The following is a 23,933-nucleotide window of genomic DNA, read 5'->3' as shown; positions in this document are numbered from 1 at the left end:
GTCAGGAGAGGTCTGCCGCGCCATGTGGTCACCTCCGGGGCAGGCGGGAATCGAACTCATGTGGAAGCGGCTTTAGATTCTCAGTGCAGTGCTTTAACCCGCTGCGCCACCAGGGAGGGCCACCCCTTCTCTAACTTTTAAAACATGTATACAACATATCTCATTTAAGCCTTTCTTACTCGGATTTTCTGTAAGGCTAGTCAACCCTAACAAGTATTTCTACGATAGATATGCATTTTCATTACCACTTCAGCGATACAAAGTGTAAGACAAGTTAAGAGTCCAGCAATGGCATTTTATCTTTGCAGGCTTGGGGCAGCTGTCTTGCTGGGGATGGCTATCACCATGCCACTCTGTTCTGCTTGTCTTCAATCCCTGAACACCATATGGCTACGTCAGATACCCTTTCTGGCGCTGCTGCCTTGAAATATCACTGACGGGCTCTGCCTGATCAAGCAGAAAGCCCCTGTCCTCCAGACTTTCTGCCTGTTCTGTCTCTTTCACAGATTCTTCCAAATGCACAATAGAAAATCCACTAAGGATACTTGATATCAATCCCAAGTCATATCTTAACCAGAAGTCTTAGACTCCTGTTGTCTGAGTTTCACATTCTAGGGAGAATGTGAACATTTCCCCAGTTTATTTTTTCCTAACCTGTTTTAGCAGAATTGCTTGTAATTTTTTTTAGTCATACCATAGCTTTATAAAATATATTAGGGAATATTTCAGCATGTGAAAACAATCTTGTTCTTTTTATCATTTGCCATAGAATCGTGGTTTTTGATGTGTAATATGGGAATATGTATTTATTCCTTTGGGTATTTTGACCTAATTTGGAGCCTACTGTTATTTGGACACCTGCTTAAAACAGCAAACTAAAAATTCTTGACTCCTAATAATAAAAAGTAATTAATGTTTAAAATTAAGTGTGTCAGAAGTTATTGTTTACTTATATTTTTAGTTTTATCTTTATCCTTTTAGAGTGGTATATAGTGGCCTATTTAAAATAATTGTTCTTGCTATGTTTTCTTATGCATACATTATTCAAATGCAGATCTTTTACTCAAAGATTCATCTCAAGCTATGCTGATTGTAACATCTACTCCTTATTTGCCACTCTTCTTCTGGATCCCAGTTATCTCTTTTTCGATAAGCCTTTCTATAGAATGGTGGAAAAGAAAGAAAGAAAGGTGCTGCTGGTAGATAAATGCATGTTTTATTTTTTAAAGATTATTTATTTCTGCATTCAAGAGCTGGGGTGTGGGCAGAGGTGCAGGAGTAAGTGGACTCGCCAAAGACAGAGCGGGGAGCAGAGCAGGTGAATGGACTGAAATCCACTGCTGAGGGGAGCAGCAGGGAGACAGGAGAGGTCTGCTACGCCCTGTGGGTCACCTCTCTGACCAGGGATTGAACACATGCTGCAGCAGCTGCAGATAGCTTCATAGTTCTGAGACTCATCCCTTGCACCTTCAGGGAGGACTCAGAAATGATATTTTATAAAAGCCTCATCTTTTTTAGAAATGTTGTTGCTTCTACGTCAGATACCCTGGGAGAAGGCTGACGCCTCTCTGCAGGGCGAGGGTGCTGCAGGCCCAGACGTGCTGCTTGCTGAGAGCTTACAGCTGAGTCTCTCCTCAGCATCGCCTTGGGTGGAAGGAAGCTGCTGGCTATTTCCCTCCCATTCCCTCAGCCACAGTGAATCCATGGTGATGGGTGTACACAGAGCCAGTCCCTTTATCCCCATTTCGGACTTCTTGGAAGGACACGTACCAATCAAAGGCTGATTTGATGGAGAGGTGCCAAACGTCGGAAATGCACCTCTGTCTTCAAAAATGAAGATTAGGGCTCTCTGGTGGGTTAAAGCATAGCACTATCTGCTACGCTGTCCACTACAGCAGAAGTTTGATGCCTGGCCAGGGCGGAGACTCACGGGGCACAGCATAACTCTCCTGTCTCCCCGCTGCTCCCCTCAGCAGTGGACTTCAGTAAATCCACCTGTTCTGTTCCCCACTCTGTCTATGGTGAATCCTCTCACCCCCTGCATCTCTGGCCTGCACCCTACTTCTATATACACCGATAAATAAATCCTAAAAATAGATAAAAATGAATTTTCAAAAAGAATGTAAGATAATTGTTAATCATTCTGTAGACATGATCACATGTTTACATGGTAAATCCTAACTGTTTTGAGTTAGTAAAATATATTATTATAATTAATTTCACCCAATTTTTCAAACCAGAAAATGGGTCTTCACCTAGAAAATACTACTAATCAAAAAAAGTTTGCTTGTCAACACAAACTGTGATTTCTAATAGCATACTGAGTGCTAGCAGCTTAGAGCAAGCAGAGAAATAACAAAAGCCCATGGCAGTTTTGTAATAGGAATAGCGAGTGATAGCCTGGCCTACAGACAAGGCTGAAGCCAGGGTAAGGATGGGTATCCAAGGTATGTACAAACTTCGGGGAGAAAAAGGGGGTGCATTTAATGAATAATGTGTTAGAATGTGGGTTCAAATACCAGGCAGAATTAGTGACAGGAGCCCACAGTACTTTCAGAACACTGAAAAATGGCAATAGGCATGAAGTGATTGGGCTGGATACAAAATTAAGTAAAGGAGGTTTTTAAGTATGTGAGCAACAAATGACACTAGAACATAGTGTTATTTCCCCAAATAATAATAATAATATATTGATATAATCAGAAAAGGAGAAATATGAGTGAATGGAAGGTAAAATCAAATCCTTAGTTACTGTTAGAGGAATTTGATAATATCTGAAATTAATAAGCAAGTATCAATACCAATTTACACAAAAGTCAATACATTTACTAAATATTCGATTCTGGGCAGATTAATGGGTATGAGAGTAAATACCCAATCAAACAGAAACAGTATTTGTCTCTTGGAAACAAAATTAGGTGTTAGGAGGACAGGGATGTAGAGAGAGTGATTTTCTTGTAAGCATTTGGCATAGTTTATCGTTAACTCCATGTGATGAATTGAGTTACTGACACTTTTTCATTACTTCATAAAAAACATGCCCTTGTATAAATGAACAGCCTCATGCTCTTGGCAGAAAATTTCCCTCACCTTCTGCTGTGCCTCTTGAAGATAGATGCCCATGTGACTTATTTATGCCAAAACAGCAGCAAACATCAAACATAGACAGAGGCTTATAACAGCACCCCATGATGGGTCTCGCCCATGTGTGCCTATGAAATCCACCAGGAGTAGAACAGGAAGATGAGAAGGAAACCTGTGCTGTCCACTTAAACCCAACTTGGCCCATGGAGCCAAGCACAGCTGACCCTTAAAGTCCCATGAATGCACAGTGATCATTGGCAGGAGACCAGGGATGCTATGGAAAGGCAATTTGGATGCAGGCATTATGGGGAATGTGGGTTAATGGCGTTAACCACAGAGGTCATTGAAATGGGCTAATCAAGAATCAACTAAATACTCGACATGGATGGTTTATATTCCACGAGTAAATGAATTAAAACACATCTAAAAAGGGTCATAGCAAAAAGGAGCTGAGGGGGGAAATCAGAATTCCATGCCTAGGTTCCACTCCTAAATAGTAATGTTCCTACCTGTTGATTCCATGCTGGTGACACTGAAATCTGTTTTTTTCTTCCCAGGAGTTGCACAGATGACTCAGCCTGAGGAATCTCACCAATCTTTGTTTGCTGAAAGGCTGGAATTATCCACACACAAGCACCCCTTGCGAGGTTATTTGAGTCCTTTCACTCTTGGGTGCCTTGACTTTCTGTTGAGAGAGCATCGTTCTGCTTCCACCACATGACCCCTCGCTCTACTGTTGAAAGGGAAGTTGATGCAGCCAGTTTACAGCAGCATGAAATCACAGAGTTGAAGAGGTCATGGAAGGTTCCATGGGTACAAATCATAGAGGGATTGAGCGAGTTTGGAAGGGAAGATAAGCTTTGGATGCATAAAACAGAATACCCAGGGGTCTCTTTTCTGGCTTGTGAAATAGAAAATCACTTTTAAGGCCCCCAAAGAGACATCAATGGCTTCCTCCCCCATGAAGAAACTTTCCTGTCTTACCAGGAACAACATAAATAACATTTCTATTATAAGAAGAGAACAGCCTCTTATTAAGACCTATAAATCAACAGTTATTTTATTTTCACAAAGCAACCCCCAAATGTAACTTTAAAGTGCAAGCATGTTTCAAATGGCATATGAGTACATATAATTTATATTTCTAAGTATAAATATGGTGCTGAAATATCTACTTTCATTTAAATAATTATTTGTGAGAATATATGATTTTACTACATATAAAAAGCCAGTTCTAATGGGTAAAATATGGAGCTTTAAATTACTATCCGATAATATGAATATGGCACTAGTGTATTGAAAAGCATTTGCATCAGAAAGGTCGAGGATCAAACTCTAACATGTGTCTCTTATAAATTGTCTAACTGAATTTTGTTATTGTTTACCATTATAAACTGTATTATTACAGGGATATATGGCTTGTGTTCAATATATGTTTGTTTTAAAAAACGAGTTAGTAAGTAATACTAAGGTAAGATGTCAGAGTTCTTGAGAGGGGAGCAACTTTCCCCTGTTCAAACAACTTGTGGAATACTCTGAGCAAAAAAAAAAAAAAAAAAAAAAAACAGTCTACTGACTTCCAAATGAATGGTCTTTTCATCAGACTCAGAGACCTATATCAGTGTGTGTGTGTGTGTGTGTGTGTGTGCGCGCGCGCGTGTGTGTTTGGGTACACCATGGAGTTGAAAGCCCTAGCTCAAACTATCTTCAGTCAGGAGCATGGGTAATTGAAACACCGTTCAAATTACTCAAGGGAAGATGGGATTAAATCAGTAGTGCTGTGGGTGTTCTTTAGAGTTCTTAAGCTCTGGAGAAGTTAAGTGTGTCTCAGGAACATATCGAATCAGGGGTCTTCTCTAGGGTTCTTCTCTCTTCCTTTGCTATCTACTTTTCTCTTTGTGACAGTTTCATCCCTCTATTTTCTTACAGTATTCCTTTCCCCTAACATGGGAAATTATCAGGATAAACCTTAACTGGAGACATCAGTGATAGTAAATTTCATGTGTCAACCTGGCTGCTCAGATATATAATAAAACATTGTTTCTTGGTGTGTCTGTGAGCATGTTTCTGGAGATGATTACCATTCAATCAGTAAAGTGAGTGGAGCAGATGCCCTCGTGATACAGGTGAATCCCATTCAGTCCACTGAGGGTCAAATAGAACAAAAAAGGCTAATCCTGACACTGAGCTACTTCAGTCCTATGCACCTGATTCACAGGAGGGATAGGTTGTGGACTCTCCTGTCATCAGCTTGCCAACTACAGCTCTTAGAACTTCTCAGCTCTATAACCATGTGAAGCAATTGCTTATAATGACTATCTATCTATGTATCTATGTATCTGTTTATCTATCTATCTATCTATCTATCTATCTATCTATCTATCTATCTATCTATCTATCTTTTTATCATCTATCTACCTACCTGTTTACCTTATCTACCTCCCTATCCATCCATCCACCCATCCATCCCACTAATTGTTTGGCTGCTACTGAGGAACTAAGACTAGTGCAATATTTTATCTTCTTGGAATGTTTCCTGATTATTTTAGCTTCATGCTGATGAGGTGACTCACTGGCCAAGCTTGGGTATGTGTCCAACCTGTGATAATCCACTCAGCTAAGAGGCAAGACTATATTATATTTGCATGACAAAGTAGGATCATAACTACCAGGGGAGAGGAAGTGTTAGTTTCTAGAATCAAATTTTGAAGACTCAACACCACAAAAGTTTAGTGTTGTGCTATTGCATTTTTGGTTATTAAATGTAAAATACCACTAGGAAAAAATAGAATCATTCCCTCTTACATTTTGCCCAAGACCTTAATTTATTTTTTCAAAGCGAAAAAGACCCATTCACTTTTTATTTAGAAAAATCACATATTGAATAACTATAACTACACATTTTCAATTAAAGTATGTGAACATAGCCTTAAGACTCACTTGCTATTTAGCCAGAAACTTTGACTGTTTCTTTTTTTTTTTAATTTTTTTTTAAAGATTTATTTATTTGTGCATACAGAACTGGGGTACAGGCCAGAGGCTCAAGGGCGGTGAGAGGCTTCACCAGAGACAGAGTGGGGAACAGAGCAGGCAGATCAACAAAGTACACTGCTGAGGGGAGCAGCGGGCGGGTCAGGAGAGGTCTGCCACGCCATGTGGTCACCTCTGGGCAGGCGGGAATTGAACTCATGTGGAAGCGGCTTTAGATTCTCAGTGCTGTGCTTTAACCCGCTGCGCTACCAGGGAGGGCCTTGACTGTTTCTTCTTTATATCATACTTTTGCTTATCACTATCCTTGAAATCGCCAATAATAAGCAAACCATGCTATTTAAAAGCAATCAACAAATATATTTATCAAATTAAATAAATAAAAGCAATCAACAATCATTTTCATGATTAAGTCATGATTTGCATCTATTCAATAATTTGAGAGCCATATTTTAATATTTTCTTATCCTCTACATCATTCCAAAACACTCCTAGAACAACCATGTCTGAAAAGATGAAAATGCCACATCTTTTTAGGAAGACAAAGAAGAAAAATGGTTAAGCTAGATATTGGCATAATAAAGACAAAGCAAAGAGAAGCTAGTAGCATTATAATTATATTTTGTTGTTGGTATGTATTCCTACAATTTAAAAAATCTAACTGCCAACTTTAAATATATTTTTAAAAGAAAATCTTATACCTCCATAAATACAAAGATATGCAGGATAAAATACATGCTTTATAATTGCGGACTCAAATACTTAATTACCAGTCTAATCCCTGCAGACTAAAATAATGGCAGTATGGCTATACAGTTATTGCTGCAAGGTTTAGAACATATTTAACTTTATGAACACTGTTGGGGGTTGTAAAACAGCATCCATATAAATCAATTCCTCTAGAAAGAATGACTATATTTCAAGCCTCTGAATACAAAGTGTTAGGGAAAACTACATCCATTTATACCTATACTATACATACTCCAGTAGGAAATGTGCCGTGTGTCCAATCAAAGCAAATAAAGTGAATCTTGATATTCTGTCCATCTAGTCTTGTGTAGGCTGTCAATGGAGGCTTCAAGATTCATTCACTTCCAGAAAATTTGCCATTCTCTTTTACCTACGTCCCTTCAGTGATTTAGCAAATGATAAGTGTTTTTGGCTCATCACATATGTGCTACAGTCCCAAGTCTCATCCCTGCAGTCTGTTTGAAAGGATGATAGAAACCCCTCTCTTGCAATACAATCACTATTCCCATATCCATTGTATAAGTAGATTGTTTAGGTTGGGACATAGATGTGCTGATAAATAAACTGAATTGAGTCCCGTCCACAAATTTGCAACCAACTTTCCCAGGGTGTGTGTGTGTGTGTGTAAGATAGGATAAAAGGAGCAAGCTGGTTTAAGAAGTTGGCCTCCATTGAAATTCAAAACCATAAAACTCTGTTGAATTAGAATCAGCTGAAACTAAGATTCTATTTCAGCAAAGGACAAATTGAATTTGTAGTTTAAAACATTCAAATCTAGGGAAAAATATAAATGGTTTCACTGGTGATTCTATACAACATTTATGAAAGAAAGCATACAAATTGTACACAATCTCTCCTGAAAGTAGAAGAAAGAACATATTCAATGTATTTTATAAAGTGAGCTTTACCCTAACACTAAAACCAAGCACAGAATAGGGGGGGGGGAATTACAGATCAACATTGTTATTTAAATTGTCTCCCCCACTTCATATGTTGTAGTACTAACTAACTCCTGCCTTCCACAGTGCGATGGTGTTTGGAGATGGGACATTTATGGTAATCCACGTTGGGGAACTGAGTTATGAAGCTTGAGCCTATGCTCTTAGTATCAGTGTCCTTAAAAACCTGAGAAAAGGATGCAGAAATCTCACTTTTCCAGAAAGTGCACAAAATAAGTGTTTATTGCTTTCAGTCACTAAAATTTGGAGTTGTTTCCTACTTAGCAATCGAAAACTGCAATCAAGGAAAGCTACCCTGGATTAAAGCATCCAATGCAAAAGGCCTCAAGGTAGTAGGCTGTACTTAACCCCTAACCATGTGTCTGGCACCACCCTTTAAATTTCCCTATGTACATAGAAACCAGAAGACCACAGTCTTTCTCTTCCTATAGCCCTCAAAGACAAAGGCAAGAGGGGTTCAGGATTTAAGTCTGAGCCCTAGTAAGCTGTCCACAGCCACTGCAGCATGAGTTCAATTCCCAGCTAGGGACTGACCTACACAGCACAGCAGACCTCTCCTGTCTTGCCCGCTGTTCCCCACAGCAGTATATTTCAGTCCATCTGCCTGTTCTGTTCCCCACTCTGTCTATGTTGAATCCACTCATCCTCACATCTCTGGCCTACACCCCAGTTCGTATATGCGTACATAAATAAAAATAAATCTTAAATAAGACAACACAAGAGCATCCTTAGACTAAGTCCAGTGCCACAAGATGTTGAACCAATACCCTGAGACTACTCTCTCAGTCTAATGAAAACAATTTGCATTATTTCCAAGATACCTGAAGAAGGCACATCATTCATGAGTTCTTGTCGACCCAGCCCAGAGGCCTGACACATGCCCTGTTGGTGCAGGGGACATAGATTTCAAGGCCTGGTACCCCCAAACTCAGTTACTCAGCAGGACTGGCTATAGCTCCATATTCTTTTTTATGGTTTCACAGGTTACAGAAACAGATTTGCAAAGGAATTCATCGAAAGGCCTTGAATTTTCTAGAGTAGGTTACAAATGTAACTTAATACCTGTATTAACTAGGCCACATGGATGTACACAGAGAAAACAATTTCCATACCTTAATATTTTATCCCTAATCCCTAGTCAGCCTCCTTACAGATGTGTACACAGGTAGAAGAGTGAGCAAATTTGAAATGTGCTCTTGTGAAAGTCTTTTTCCAAAGCCCACAGGAAAATGACTTTCTTATTTTTTTCAAAATGTCCTTAACCTGCCAAAGGTTCAAGGTCATGAAAGTCATATTTCTCCAGGATTCAACATAGGCTCTAATAAATCAAGTAAATTTATAAGAAGTCTATTTTTTTTATTTTATCTAAAAGCACAGTGTTATTTAATTCATCTAGTCAAAGAATGTCAAGAACAAACATCATCAAACATGGAATTGTGAAAAGTGTGGAGACAAAGGTACAAATGAATATTTATAACGTAGTCAAGATGTAAGCCCCTACTGAGCCTCTGAGGTAGCCCGGCTAATGCCTTCTTCCTGCGGCTCCAAACCTACAGACGCAGGCAGAAAAGTCACCTCACATTTATACCTTATCTATGTTTATAGGCTTAATATCACATTGAGACTACATCATGACAGGAATGAAGCAAATCTTAACCAAAAGCATATACTATTTGTTGGCAAATATCCCTGAAGCTTCAACACAGCACATTCAGGTATAAACTAACCTTAGTAGACCTTTCTAGTCACTTAAAAGTCATTGTCTTAGGGCCCTCTCTGGTGGCGCAGCGGGTTAAAGCGCAGCACTAAGAAGCTAAAGCCACTTCAGCATGAGTTTGATCCCCACCTAGAAGTGGCCCACATGGTGCAGCAGACCTCTCCTGACCCACCCACTGTGACCCTCAGCAGTACACTTTATCAGTCGGCCTGTTCTCTTCCCTACTCTGTCTCTGGTGAATCGTCTCACTGCCCCTGCACCCCTGGCCTGTACCCCAGTTCAATATGCACAAATAAATAAATCTTCAAAAAAAGGTCATTGTGTTAGATAGTCTGTTTTCATGGGATCTTAACAAAATTGATATGGGTGAAGTGGGGACAAGTGAGATTTCAGCTAGTCTTGTCTTTAAATAAGGAGAACACATTTCCCTTAGTGAATTATCTTAGATATGTGTTACCAACATGATACCTCCACACCTTGCAGGAAAGAATCAGTTGATCTGTGACCGGTAAATAGGAATTTAAAAGACAAAGCAAAACAGAAGAGCCATGCAGCTCAAGTTTTGGAAAAATATCAAATACCCTAATGTGGAAAAATATCAAATACCCTAATGTGTGGCATGAAGGGGTTCAAAAGGAAGAGAAGGCAGAATTTGAAGCTGTGAGAGCCAGAAATTATTCAAAACTAATGAAGTCAAAGGCAGCGATGACTAAATTGGATACAATTGTAAGGGACAATATTTTGTCTGTGAGAAAGTAAGAGGAGTCACCCCAAAACAACAATTAAAAAAAGCTGGAATGACTTCCTATCACATAGAAACCTCTTCATAAAGGGAATATTGCCAGAAACAATGAGGATCTTCAAAAGTGATGTAGATTTAACTCATTAAGGGCACAGAATAAATAGATATTCCCTAAAACGGGTCTTCAAAACACAGGAAGTAAAAACTGAAAGAATTGGGGGTAGGGGCAGATTGACGATTATAAACTCAACAGCTTTCAAAAGTAAAAATGAGAAACCAAACAATCTTTGGCAGAAAATCCAAGGATATATTTGGAGAAAGGAAAAGGAAACTCTTCAAATAATGTTGGGCAAACTGGAGAGTCATATGGAAAGGAATAAATCTAAACCTCTACCTCACACCATACACAAAAATGAATTCAAAGGACTTAGCTGTGAGGCCTAAAACCATAAATACATAGAATAAAACACAGGTAAAAATCCACAGCTTTGTTCTTAGTGATATCTTTGGGAATTTGACTCCAACCGCAAAGGACACAAAAGCAAATGCATTTTAACTGAATTAAAATTAAAGTGAACTTTTAGCATGTCTACGCTGCATTGAACTGTGCTTGATCTCGCTCTTTGGTGGCAACAGGCTGAAGACGTCTCAACTCAGTAGCTCGCTCTGTCTTCCTATCCTTTGATTTCTGTGCCATGATTTGGAAAATATGTAGCAACAGCTCAGAAACCTAGAGAAACTTCGTGAATAGCAAATATCACCTTCCAATCCGCAGGAAGTAAAACCAAGGTAGATTCTGCGCTTTGCCGCTACAGAGCCACAAGCAAGATTAATACATTGTTTCCCTGGAAATTTGTTTCCCTGGAAATGGCAAGGTCAATAATAACAGGATTTAGTGTTGCTATTTGCCCTCTTTTTCTATTATTTGACTCTATTCCCATTCATCGGAATCCACTCGCAAACCATCTTCTTGAAAGTTCTTGAAAGAAATCAGGATAAGCAAAGATAAGGGTTACCTTTTGATAATCGGTTCATATAGTTCCATTCTTTGCTATTACTCATTCACAAGGAGAGACCAGTCTCCCCTGTATATCTTTCCAATACACACAAACATTTGAAATCCTGGGACTAGTTTGTTAGATTTCTAACCTTTAAAATTTTGAAGATAATATAAATTTTCCTTTACATGGACTTAAATGTTTATCTTCCCACTAAAGTTCCGGGAGTTGTTTGTTAGTTCTTATAAATGTCTATGCCTTCCAATACCACTGTAGATTCCTGTACAGCACAGACTAAGTTTACTACGTTATAATCCCACTATTTGTATTGTATCTATTGCTAATGTGTTCTGAATTCAAAGATTATATGGGAATCAACACTACTTCTGCCAATAGAACAGACAGAATGCAAGATCTAACATTCTAACCTCTAGCAGTTCCATCCAACAGAGCCAGGCCAGCCAGTGGTGATTCAGCCTCCAGGTAATTGGCCAAAAGTTTTACAGACATTTTTAGTCTCCAATATTCAGGTAATTGAAGTACTCATTCAGTAATTACACACACAGCAAATAATATGGAAAACAACAGAATGATTCTGGAATTATGTATTTTCTCATGAAGCAGACTTCTAGTTAATCATCTAGATTATTGAAAAGAATTTATTTATATGGGAATATATAATATGGTAGTAGTATTTTCACAATATACTTGATGGGTGGGTAATTCTCTAAGTAAAATAAAAGCCATAAATATTAAAATTTATGAAGGCTCAATTGCTCCAAACTTTGCTATTGCAGAAAAGTAGTTAAAATCTTAGTTGCTGACTTTCCCCCGGGATAAAATTTTTACTGGAAAGGTGGTTATACTATGGAAACATTTACCAGCTGCAGGTATAATGCTGTGTCTGTTGTCAAGCTCACGATTTCATTGGTTTATTTCTGGAGGATTATTTAGATGGCTGTGGTCTTATATCCAGGCCCCAAGGAAAGAAAAAAAGGGGGAAAGAAAGAAAAAGTAGCCTAAGAGGTGTACCCCCTCACTATAGAATAGCGATTTGTTATGCATTTGTCTGAGTTAAATATAGCACAGTTCCATATTATATTCTGCTCACTAAAAAAAGAAATATTTGTTTGGATAGTTGAAGTAGTCTCAATAAAAACCACAGCTCACTACCTACCGGTTTTAAGGTAGATTTGCCATGCTTGTGATATAAATTTCACCCATTAATCAATAAAAATGGAAATTTGTCTGACTCATTAATGCCATCATCATTTACTCAGATTTGTTTTTATTTGAATGATGGTGATTTTGAATGTGACATTCCTACTGGAGCAGCAGTTACTTGGGAGGGGGGAGAAGGCGGACCGTTCATTCCCTTGGGTTATTAATCAATTGGGGGACTGAGGCAAAAATTAATTAGGGATTACAAAAACTCTCCTTCATTATATTAAATGGCTCATTGAAAACAAATAACCTCACCTGCATTAGCTCTATGAGTTCACAGATTAAAAAAATTGAATTCATTACAAGTGATTTTCAGTTCCCATGCTGAGACCAATATAATATTCAAAGGTCCCGTCTATGTCTCCAGGAAAGCCAAGGACTTCAATTCATGCTGTGATTTCCAGTTGCCCCAGACATTTGGTAGATCCTGACTCTATTATGATCTCATTGGAACGTAGGTGTTTCCTGTCATTTGTAATTGCACTACATATAATGTTGGAAGTCAAGAGAACTAGGTCTTGATGTATGTTGATTGTTAGAAAATAACTGGTAATTTAAATTTTTGGTAGGAAGATGCAACAGTCTTGTCTGGGTTCTGCATTAAGTCTTCAGTGTGAAGTTATATTTCAGTCCTACACTTTAGGATTTGCTATACTAGTCAAGGAGGAAGTTTATCAAGGACTGATGTGTTATAATTCTCCGATTAGATATTAATTTTATTGGCCTCCCAAATTAAGCACAGTGCTGACTATATTCACGTACAACAACATAGCTGTAATATTAATGAGAAAAAACAAAAATTCCCCTTGACACATCCTATTTATGAAACACCCAATAAAGCATTCAGTAGATCACCCTACTCTGTTTTTTCAATTACTATGCATTTTTATTAATCTATCATTCAAAGATGCCCCTGTATTTAAAACGTTTATATCTTCACACACCAAGTTATGTTTTGCAAAATTTCAAGTTTACATGTAATACTGATTTCATAGTATAAGCAAAAATAGTTATTTTTCCTTAATCTTATATCTTGAGGATGTTATCATTACTTACATATCTTCAAAAATTCTTCAATTATTATTCATGCTGAAATTCTCCCTTCTAAGTAACTCTCTCTTTTACCTTCCTGAATTGGAAAAAAACTTCCTGAGATTAAAGGTTTTGGTGTCTTCAACACCTGGGCTAACATTTATTAATTCCATGTTCCTCTTCAAATTCATCTGCGAAGTCTCCTCATCTCAGTTTTTACATTTGGAGAATGGGGATGTCACCTTTTTAAAAAATGCTCAATTCATTGCACTACTGTATACCAATATGATATGTATGTATAGTCATAGTAATGAAGAGCACTCACTTTTGTTATTTGTATCTTGTATTTATTTTTTTAATAGAAGTTTTCCAAGTGATTTCTAAAGTCTTTTCAGTGAATGGTAATGAACTTGGATGTCAAAGAAAACATTTTCCTCACCTTAGGGTTTGTAAACCTGTAGGGGAGTAGAAGCATCTCATGACAAAGCTGTATCGACGATCATCAACTTTAACTTCTAAGCCTTCAAAAATTACCCTGGAGTATTTTCTTTTACCAAAGTTTCATCTGGACTTAGTCCAGTCCAGGCTTTTTGCTGTATTCCTGTTACTCCCCTGGAGTTGCCCACCTCTCCTCATCCGATTACATTTACTACGGAGAGTCGTCTCTGCCCATAGCAAAGCAAATCTCTCTCCATCGAGATGGAATTACAGACCATACATTTTTAATGAAGTCTGTTTAAAGCCCTAGATACCAAATATTTTGACTTGCCATCTCTTTATAGAAAGGACAGATGTTTTATGTATAATTAATTCACTTAACCCTGAACTTTTTATCCCCAAAGAATTGGTGGGAGAAAAAAAATTTCCTTTAAAATAAAAAGACTGGCCACACACATTTTATTGACATCATTAGTTCTGGGTGACGTTAAAACACTGGTATTATTGATTATGGAAGTATTTTCAAAATAGTCAGCCACTCTGTTTTTCATAGAAACAATCAAGAATCTGCAGACACTTAACTGCTAGAGTGTTCAACATAAAATTGTTTACAAAATCAAAAATATTAAAACCTACAACTCCAATAATGTTAGAAAAATTGTGATTCATTTGTGACTTTGTGAAATTCAGTAAATAAATAATGTTGTCAAGTAGATTTTTACGAGGAAAGTAATAAACTTGCTTACAAAACAAAATGTACATCATGGTCCAATTTTGTAAAAAAAATCAATTTTTATCTCCAATATTAACGGAATAATGATAACTTTTGTAATTAGTAAAAATGTGAGTTTTATTTTCTTAATGTACAAAAGATTGGAAATTGAACTTAATATTGCCACATAAGTGTGGGTTCTTTAATAGCATATAACATGAACCTAGTCATTGTCAAGGATAACATAAAGACCTTGAGATATGTCTTTCTATCTTTTACAAATATGATGGGGGACAATAAGGCTTCTATAATTCTGCTGTAGTGTGTACAAAGAATAATACAACTCATTACTGAAAATTTCCCCCTTTGTATGATAGGCCGAATAATATTTCCTCCCCTGAAAATGTCTGAGTCCTCATTCCTAGAAACTGTGACTATGTTACTTTCCACGATGCAAGAGCTAAGGTGCACATGTGGTTAAGTTGAGGAAGTAACAGTGGGGACCCTAAAGATTTTATATATATATATATATATATATATATATATAAAGATGTATTTATCTGTACATACAGAACTGGGGTACAGGCCATAGGCACAGGGGAGGTGAGAGGATTCACCAGAGACAGAGTGGGGAGCAGAACAGGCAGATCTTCAAAGTACACTGCTGAGGGGAGCAGCGGGTGGGTCAGGAGAGATCTGCTGTACCATGTGGGTCACCTCAGGGGCAGGTGGGGATCCAACTCATGTTAAAGTGGCTTTAGCTTCTTAGTGCTGTGATTTACCCCGCTGTGCCACCAGGGAGTGCCAGCATCAGTATATTTTTTTATGTCACAACCACATAGAAGTAGAAGCCTTCTCTATCAAGAATAATTATCTAAGAATAATTACCTTCTAAATGTTGATGACTCACTATTTCTATGAATATAAAATGAACGTGCAATTGTGATTATTGGGCAAGGTTTACCTTTAGTTAATAAGCTATCTAGTTTGCCTAATTATCATTGAGATGTATTTTCTAGTTAACACGTGCTATTAAAATTCTGTTTGTTTTTCTCTGGTTAATATAACCTTTATTCAAGAAACTAGAGGTAGAGGAAAAATTACCTTTCCTCTCCCACACTTCCAATCATAAAACTCTTCATATTCAGTGAAGAACTTTGGAAAAGCATTAAAAAACATTCAGCAAAGGTAAATAATCTCTTATGCTAACCTGTGAATATATGTTCTCTGTCTCCTTTCTTTTCTTTATAATTTGTGCATACACTTAACATAAATAAAAACAAAGGAAAATAAAACTGTCACTTCAGCTATATTATCAAGCTGCTACATACTATTCTTAGTTAAAAGTTATAATTTAGCCATTCAGTATTAGCTACTAGATCTCTAGTTCCCAACCTTGTGTTGTATCAGAATCATCTGGAAGCACTGTAAAAGCATTCATTACTGGTCCCCAGAGGTCCTGATCCAGGAGCTCTAAACAGAGCCCTACAACCAACTTTAAAACCAGTCCCCATGTATTGTTGTCTGTCATGATCAATTTTAAGAATCACTATTCAAGATAGAAAAATAATACCTGATTTTGACAAATATTTTATATTTCTGTTCTCCCATTTGCAACTGATTTTTACTTAGGTTTTTGCTGTGTGTCTATTCAGTGCATTTGGGTGGTTACCAGGTTTTATACAGTGTTTAGTAGGTGTGGCTGGAAAGTTCTTGTTCAAAAAAATTTAAGAATCAAATATTTTGCTTCAACTATATGGAATTTCTAGTACTTGACATATATAAATGATTGATTTATGCCAATCTTCGGACTAGATTTGCACATATAACTGAAATTTTATGTACCAGGTAGATGTTTTTCAGGGAATCCCTTTTACATATAATTTCCTAATGACCTATTTTTCCAGGTAGTGCTTGAAGCAGTTCTTTTTTTTTTTTTTTTAATTGCGCTTTTAAAAAAATGTATTAACTAAAGGGCTGGCTCAAAGCCTCGGAATGTAGGAAACCCAAGCTGTTATGGTTGCACAACCCAAATGTAAACAGACTTTCTTGTCATTTGTTGGCATCATGTTTGGGACACTGAGTTATTTCACTTTATTGAAATTTCTCTCATGAAAAATGCATGGAACAGCCTTCCTTTTTTGCCAAACCCCCATGTATTTACCACACTGGGTGCAGTGAGGATTTGTGTGTAAACATATAGAAACCCCTTGTGCAGTCTGAGTCAAGCATAGAACAGGAATTATTCTTGCTGCTCATTGGAAAAAATGTAACATAGATAAACTTTGCACTGGCATACACGTTCGTCCTAAACACTTTCCAGAACATTCTGCTTACCTGTACCCCCTCCCAATGTGTCAAGGAACTTTCTTGTTGGCTTAAACCTGGACTGGAACAACTGGGATTTTATGGTTCTGGGTATGGTGAACTATCCCCTAAATCCAAATTTTAGAACAAGGTATTCTTGATTGTATATGGATTATGAATGTATTGTTAGAATATATCTTAGAAAGTCTTAAGTGTGAAATCAAGTTGAGTTAGTTGCTCACAATATAATCGCCTTTGCTAAGTTAAAAATATATGTGAAGTGAAAGCTAAATCATGAGATCCAGGGCACCGAGAATACTACAAAGGCATGAAATACTACTGGAAGTTATAGCTAAAACTAGTTAGTTATAGTTATTTAAATACAGAGCAAATGTGCATCTCTAATAGTAGGGGCTTTTACAAAGGCAAGCACAGCATGTCAAACACAATGCCAACTATATAAATATAACCATATATAATTTTAATTATTATATATTGTTGGGGCTCAGATGTTGGAATTCTGGGTATGGAGTCTGTGGGTCCCTCAGAAAGATTGTGGTGGAGGCTCCCCTTCAGCAGCAATTGGTGAGTTTATTAAAAAGAAAAAAAAAAAAAAAAACATTGGCATAAATGCAGGCAGGTAAAGAGCTACATCTCAGAAGAGCAGATTAGTTAGGGAAAAGGAAAGAAGGTAGGCAGACTTAAAGGAGAAGAAATACTTTTTTCCAGAACAACAGGTGTCCTTACATATTGCTTTTTGATGAAATCACTGTGGAATTGATCACCTTAAAGTTAGACTGGGTTGGTCTTCTATATCTAATAATCCTCTGTCCTCACCTCAGATGTCTGGAAACGTCTGTGGCCAGTTTACGTAAGACTCATCAAACACCCTTAGCTCCACTTCTGGTTTTTGACCTTGTGAAAATTTTCATCCTAAAATGTTTCACTCTAGTTTCCATCACATAGCACAAACTAGTCCTCTTCTAAATCAGCTATGCAGCCTGGGACCCTTCCTGCCTTACCCTGCCTATTTTCAATTAACACTGGCATGCCTCACACAGGCTTACTTTGTGATAAACAATTGACAAGCCTCAGACTTTTCCAAAGCTCAAGATTGCCTGATTGGAATACTAACTAGATAAGTTCAACACTAAGAACACAGAGATTTCAACTGCTGAATTCTAGGAACTACCTATGTGTCCCTGTGGTGAAAACAAGTCTATTGACATTTATATTACTTGTTTATCTACCATTCTCACCCAACCCCTAACTGAAGTGATAAAATACAGGTAGAAAATGGTAATATGTAAATAGAAGCAAATGAGATCGGGCTGACCATGTCATCTAAGGCTTTTTATCCAGTGTTTGTTACTTACAGTTGCACTGCCCGACTGTCCTGGTAACCAAATGTGAGCATTTCTAATATTGCTGGCAAGGCTAATGGTGCAGTTGGTGGTCATGGAAATAAATGATGTTAACTGGATGGGCCTGGGATTATGTCCATGATCTTATTCTCATAAACACAATGCGCTAACCAACTGTTGCTCATTCAAAGCCAACTGTGGAGCAAAGCCTTCTCCAAATTTCCTTTGCCCACCACGACAGTCTTGGCTGGAGGCTTGCTTTCATGCTTGACTGAACTGGTGAAGGTTGGCCAAGTCAGTGTCTCACCACTGACCTTACCATGACGGCTTTGCCCTGCCCAGAGCGGCCATCCCCAGTAAAATCATTCAGAGACTCTTTTGTCATATCCACACTGTTGGTCTACCCCTTATGAGGTAGTGTCTCCAAGGTCAGAATTAAACACATATTAACCAAAAAGCACATCAGGTGGAATCCACATTGTGAAATCATCATCTGGGTTAATAAATGTCTTCTGAAAGATTAATGGTGCTTTCTTTAGAGGAAGGCAGAAATGTACACTTCGTCACTGTCACTGGCTTTATACTATTTTAAAAGTATAAATTATTGCTCTGGCTTTTAAATTATTGAACATTTACTAGAAACACATCAAAAGATTCATATGGTAACATGCTTTCATATTTATATAAAATATAATTATGAGTAAATTACATATAATTTAATATTATGCTACATGCACTATAGATCCTATATAAATGTATGGTATTCCCTCCCCGTCATGAACAGCTTATAGAAATCCAACACTACCAGTCTTTGATAAAGAAATAGAATAAAAATAGTTGCAATGTTAAATATGAGTTGAAATTAGATTCACTTTTAATGGCTTTACACCCAGGAAGAAGTTTTTAAGAAAATAACCTTCAAAAAATGGCCATGATTTTCCAAAGGAAACGGGACCATTTATCCATAAATACACACATCATTCCTATTTAAAAATAAATACCCTAAATATTGCCTGCCACAACTCAAATCCTATCATTAGCAAGCGCTTCTTGCAAAGAGCCATTTCATTAAATTAATACATAGGAGAAGGTATTAGGCATATACCCTACTTTAGGGAAGAAAAAATACAGAAATAAAAGGGTGGGAAGAGATGTTTTGCATCCCAGCTTGTAAAGTCCAATGTTTTCCCCAATATGAAAATAACTTTTACCGCTCCGCTGATGAAAACTGGATCTAAGCAAATATGGCAAGTCCCTGGACAGTTGTGTTAGCACATGGGTGGCAAACCAAAAACAAAACAGAACAAAGCAAATAGTGGCTACTTAACTTGTGAAAGAAAAGTGGCAGATTGACTAAATCAGAAAAAAAGATTTAAGACAGCATGGCCGCATAAATAATAATTAAACATAATTATATAAAGAAATAGCTCATTTACTATAAATAGGTTTACCGTTCAAAAAAGAAGAAGAAGAAGCAAAAATAGCATTATCAGGTATCAAGGAGTTGGTTATCTCAAGTTCCATTTGCAAGTATTTGCCGAGCACAGGGACTATTTATTGTACCTTTCCTGTATGTTTTTGGGCCTGTTACTGGAAAAACAGAACAGAATCCTGAAGTCATAACACAACAATTAAAGCAGTGTAGGTCACTCGTGATGCCCTCAAATCGGAACTGTATTTAAATACCTAATTTAATATGAGTTCACCAGGGAAGCAGCAATCCAAGTGTGTAACTTTGTTTTATGGATCAGTTGCCAGGTACATGGTGTGTTTATTGTTGACCTATCCCAGGACTTAATAAAAGTTCATTCACTCTACCAAGATGCACCTACCAAAGATACAGCCTTCACTGGTAATAGCATCACGTCATGTGTCCTGCTCAGCACAAATGCCAAATGCCTCCACAGGAACTTAGGATGAATGACTGACTTTCTTTTTAGGCACCAGTAGCTTTTCTTTTAACCTCCAGGACTCAGCTGTGTTTGAACTGTGATTTAACTATTTTAAATTTTGATCAAGCAAATGCATTATCATTTTTTTTAATATTTATTTGTGCATACAGAACTGGGGTACAGGCCAGAGGTGCAGGGGCGGTGAGAGGATTCACCAGAGACAGAGTGAGGAGCAGAACAGGCAGATCGTGGAAGTATACACTGCTGAGGGGAGCAGCGGGCGGGTCAGGAGAGGTCTGCCGCACCATGTGGTCACCTCCGGGGCAGACAAGAATCGAACTCATGTGGAAGTGGCTTAAGCTTCTCAGTGCTGTGCTTCAACCCGCTGCACCACCAGGGAGGGCCCATTGTCATTTTTTTAAGTTACAAATATTGCACAGATGGAAATGCACATCCCTCCTCCAACTCTTTACAACCTCAGCTCTATTTTCCAGAAATAATCCATTTCAACTCTTTCAGTTCTTTTTAAGGTATCTGATTTCTCCTCCATGCCAAGATTTGCACGTACTGCTCTTTCAAGAGTGACCATTTTTACATGATCACAGTTGATTTTCTATGAGGTTTGAGTACAACTGTGTTCTGCCTCTACTTTCCCTCCCTCCATCCTTCCAGTTACTACTTTTGGTTAAGCCACTGGTTACTGTTTCTTTCATAATGTTCTGAAGTCAGTTTCCCCAAAAGTGTCAGAGGGATTCTGCTAAATAAGCAAGAGTTCTCCTCTTGTTTCCTTGACTAGATTTCAAACAAGGCTCTGTGAATGTCAAGAATTCTATTATCGTTCATGGATACAGATAGTTTTGAGTTGAGAAAGTTGAGGGCACTGAAGGATACCAGAAAATTCTGATCCTGCCTTTTACTAATCAAAGCAGCAAACAGTGGTCTAACTTTTATGATCTAATCCAGTTCCAGGTTTATCAGTAAACAGGTTCTCGCTAAGCATCTCATTTTACCCTCAGTCAGGAGGAGCTCACTCCTTTTGTCATGGAACATGCCTCTGTTCTTGATGGCCAGGTCCCAAAACACAGGGTAAAGATTCTGGTCTGCTGCGTTCTTAAAGCTTTACAGCCACATGAAGAGTCCACAGGCATGTTATTGTTTTTCCTGTATTGACTCATCTGGTGATGTTCTTATGACTCCACCAGGCTGAGAATAGCCCAGAAGGATTCAAGATGACTTAATTTGTAGCCCAGCAATGTCTGTGACTTGGTACTCACACCTGTGCCTACTAGTGACCTATAATGACCTTTTCCTTTTTCTAAATTACATTTGGTTTTGCTTTTTCCTGGAGATTAAATCAATAATTTTCATTTTACAATTACTTTATCTTTTCGTTTAGTTATTTATAACTAGTTCTATTTCTTCTTTATATGGGATTGTATCCCTGTCTGAATACAGTTGTCCACATGATCAGATGTTCATTCATTTATTTGCCAAATCAGTAAATATAGATTTATTTAGGGTTGTTCCCCCTGTACCTCCTTTCTCACTTTCCTCTCTTCTCTTCTCTCCTCCTCCTCTGCTTCCTCCCTTTCTCTCCTCCCTCCTCCTCCTCTCTTTCTCTCTCATCAATGAAGCTACTATAGCTGTGCTTACAACAGGACACCTCGGGTTAAAAATAGTAATGTCTGCTTGAACTGAGATCAGCAGTGAGTTGACCTTATTATCTGATGCAGGAAAGTTCTTTTGACCTTCCTGCTTTCAACTGAGTGCTTCTCACCAAACATTCACTTATGACTGGTACCTCAGTCTATAGAGTTTCTTAAAAACACTTGAGATTTATATTTACAACCCTGTGAATTTCCTGATCTGTGGAATGCATCTCTGACCTCATTCTCAGCGTGTATTTATGTGCTGGTATCTGTTGCTGTGTAACAAAGCATCCTAAACTTATCAGATTAAAAAAACAAGCATTTATCATCTAGGTCTTGGGGTTCAGGACTCTAGGAGTTGTCTAGATGGTACTAGAGATGACTGTCAAGATTTCCATTGGGATGGCTTCACTTAAAGGTTTAAGTAGGACTCACCATGTTTTTGGTGTCTTCGTTCAAAGAAGGCTTTTGAAACAAGGTTTCGTTTTCTCCAAATAGGGTTTTCCAGGGGACTCTTTAAGGAAGGACAGAGAGAGACTGTCAGAGGAGGAAGGCGTATGCTTTTATAACACAATGCTATAGTCAGGCACTAACACTTCTGCCATATGATGCACCGACTCCATCAGGACAAAATGAGGAGATCCAGGAGTCATCCTTGGAGTCTGGCCTCCACAGTCTACTTTCTGCATTTCCTCTTATTTGTGAAATTTGGGGAGGAAGAAGCTATAAACATATACATTCAACTTATCATTTCTAATGAAAAATATACAGTAGGTCTTTAAGGCAGGGCTTGTTGAGGGAGACATGGAGGTTAGTGCATCAGTAGGGAAATTGCCACACTAAATGGTTTTTACATTAGATCTATCTCTACAATGGAAAAAAAAAATAAAAAACCTTGAAATACCAAGCAGTCAAAAATATAACCAAATTTATCCCATGCCAATTGAATTACTCATAGAAATTTGACAGTTAGATCCACATACTACCTGCTATTCTAAAACCCTGACTAATACAGATGAAATTCTACCTGCAATTTCTATTAAAGGAATGCTGGGCATTTAAACTGAATTTTCTGGGACTAGCTGTTTTCTGCATTTCTTACTTTTTATGTTGTTAAGAAGAAAGCTTTGGCCAGAGGCGATGTTCTGGAATGAGAACATGATATACAGATGCTTTTTCTCAGTGGTATGAAGAGAATATGTTCTTAATAATGCAAAAATTGCAAATTGATTGGTTAAGTCAGCCTTTTTTTGAGATTGGGACTAAGGATAATAGGAGATATAATGTTTGATGAAGCCCATTTTGTAACCTTTTCACTTTTAGGGCAGGGGATGGGTGGCCAATGTAATAAATGCAAAATATAAACTCAGATTTTGTACAACATTACCACAATGTAAAATGTTATGCTATCAAACTAACAACACTTGCACCTTTAACTTTTATAGTTTAAGTTTCCTTTGATTTTCAAGAATTCAAATCACATTGGGTATGTGATTGGTTATTAACTGCCAACATATCAACAATAGAGTCTTTTACAGTGGGTGATATACTATTTTACTATTTTATGCTGCAAGTACATCAAGACATTTACGTGCGATCATGTAAATCAACATACATTTTTAGTAAAACTGATTTCTGTGGTTATCGTCCAGAAAGTTGTATCATTGACAATGCAGATGAGCAGCTGATAAAGCTGAAGACACTGACACAAACATACTTGGTATGTTACAATGTACAGTTTATTAATAAGAAGCACTCTGTTCAGTAACTATGGAAACTTTTATAAATACATTACATGACACATTCATATTGATGTAAATATATTACATGGCGCTGCCACATCAAATAAAGACCTAAGTGTAGAAGACACTGGCATGGCCTCTGACCTCTATAGGTATAGAGAGGGTATGTTGCAGAAGTCATACATTTCTTCCAGGCAATTAGGAATTAGCTCAGGTGTTCATGAATCACTAGGAAGATGTCTTGACAGCTTTTATTAAAAAAAAAAAAAAAAAAAAAAGGAAATCACAGTTTTAGGAGTGCGTTGAAAGCACTGTTTACTTGCAAGAGTATAGAT

The 23,933-nt window shown here is 37.6% G+C and overlaps 1 long non-coding RNA gene across 1 annotated transcript in view; it reads right to left on the bottom strand.

The window, feature by feature from the left end:
* LOC105854406 overlaps positions 1 to 23,933 on the bottom strand; it is a 57,454-nt gene that overhangs the window by 32,713 nt on the left and 808 nt on the right. Inside the window, exon 2 of the long non-coding RNA XR_001146088.1 lies at positions 22,292 to 22,370. This is a non-coding gene — a long non-coding RNA (uncharacterized LOC105854406). The remainder of the gene's footprint in view (positions 1 to 22,291; positions 22,371 to 23,933) is intronic.

The sequence above is a fragment of the Condylura cristata genome, unplaced genomic scaffold (genome assembly GCF_000260355.1).
Source record: "Condylura cristata isolate star-nosed mole 26May11 unplaced genomic scaffold, ConCri1.0 scaffold00038, whole genome shotgun sequence".
Classification (NCBI taxonomy): domain Eukaryota; kingdom Metazoa; phylum Chordata; class Mammalia; order Eulipotyphla; family Talpidae; genus Condylura; species Condylura cristata.
The sequence above is the reverse complement of the archived record's forward strand: the minus strand, read 5'-3'. Positions and strand labels throughout refer to the sequence as shown.